Genomic DNA, 1,259 nt, shown 5'->3' with positions numbered 1-1,259 from the left:
ACCTCGCTGCAGTGGAGGCTGCAAACCTTGTAAAAACCAGACCAAAAGTGAAATCACCCACGTTCCCTGCAGCTCAGGCTGGGGGAGATCACACCAGCACAGCCAGACTATAAAAGTACTACAAGCCAGTCGCTCAGAGAGGGCTCAAGCCAGCAGAGTGCTGAGGTAAGCAGCTCCTTTCATCACTGGAGTGGATACAGGCTCTCAGCACACCTCTCCCCATTGTGCTTTTTAGACATTCCATGGATTGATGTTTCTCACTTCCAGCTCATGGACCTCAGTTCTATTAAAGTAGTTTTTATTTCCATGCAAATTGAGTGATGCTTATATTTCTTTAATTTTGAATTCCAAGGAATACTTGTTGGGTTTTTTCTTCCTGTTGAAACTGCAAATTTGTTTGAGCTTTGTTCTAGTTAAACACACAACTCCAGCTCAGCTGAAGCTTAGATTGGATTATAATTGTTGTGACTGGGATCCCTGCTTGCATCCTAGAGCTGTCTTGTGCAACAGTAACACTGTAAAGAAAAGGTATTTCATAATGCTGGGAATACGAGGGTGACTCCCGTAAGTTTGGTCCTAACTGGAGTAGTGAACTCTAAGTGGGGCTTGGAAGCACTGGCTGTGCTGCCAGAAAGCGACTGATCAGCCCCCTGTTTTACAACATGCTGCTCATTTCTCAGAGATTTTGCTAGTAATGAATTTATCAAATCCAGATGCCTTGGGCTGAAGACCCAGCTTTCTCCATATGAAAGCCCTGCAGTGGCCTTAATGCTAATCCTGTAGAAATCAAGGGGATTTGGGACACTTCACCAAACATGTTTTGCTGAAAGCTGTTGCGTCTGGCTTGTGGAGGCTGCCTGTGGCTTGTACCCTAATTAGCATGTTTGGGATTTCTTTTTAACTCCCTCTCACCCACACAGGCTGTTATGGGAAAAGGCTAAACTGACTGGAAGAGGCAAGGGATCTTTTTTCCAAGGTGCAGGTTGATGTTGTCGTGCCATATGTCCTGCACATGGTGCTATGCATTATGGGCATAAGCCAAGAGAAGCCTAGAGATGGGCCCTACATTTACACCACTAGAAAATGTAAATCCCCTCTGGGGATGGTGGGAAGGAGGAGAGGCCATTCTTTAACAGACAAGCCATTCAGCATAAGCCACATTGTAATTCTGCATCTAGAGGAGAAGCTAAACTAATCACTGAGCAGAACTAATTTCTCTTTCAAGTCAGCCATTTCATGGGGCTTGCGCTGCACTCAAA

The sequence above is a fragment of the Geospiza fortis genome, unplaced genomic scaffold (genome assembly GCF_000277835.1).
Source record: "Geospiza fortis unplaced genomic scaffold, GeoFor_1.0 scaffold16, whole genome shotgun sequence".
Classification (NCBI taxonomy): domain Eukaryota; kingdom Metazoa; phylum Chordata; class Aves; order Passeriformes; family Thraupidae; genus Geospiza; species Geospiza fortis.
This window is presented reverse-complemented; position numbering follows the sequence as displayed.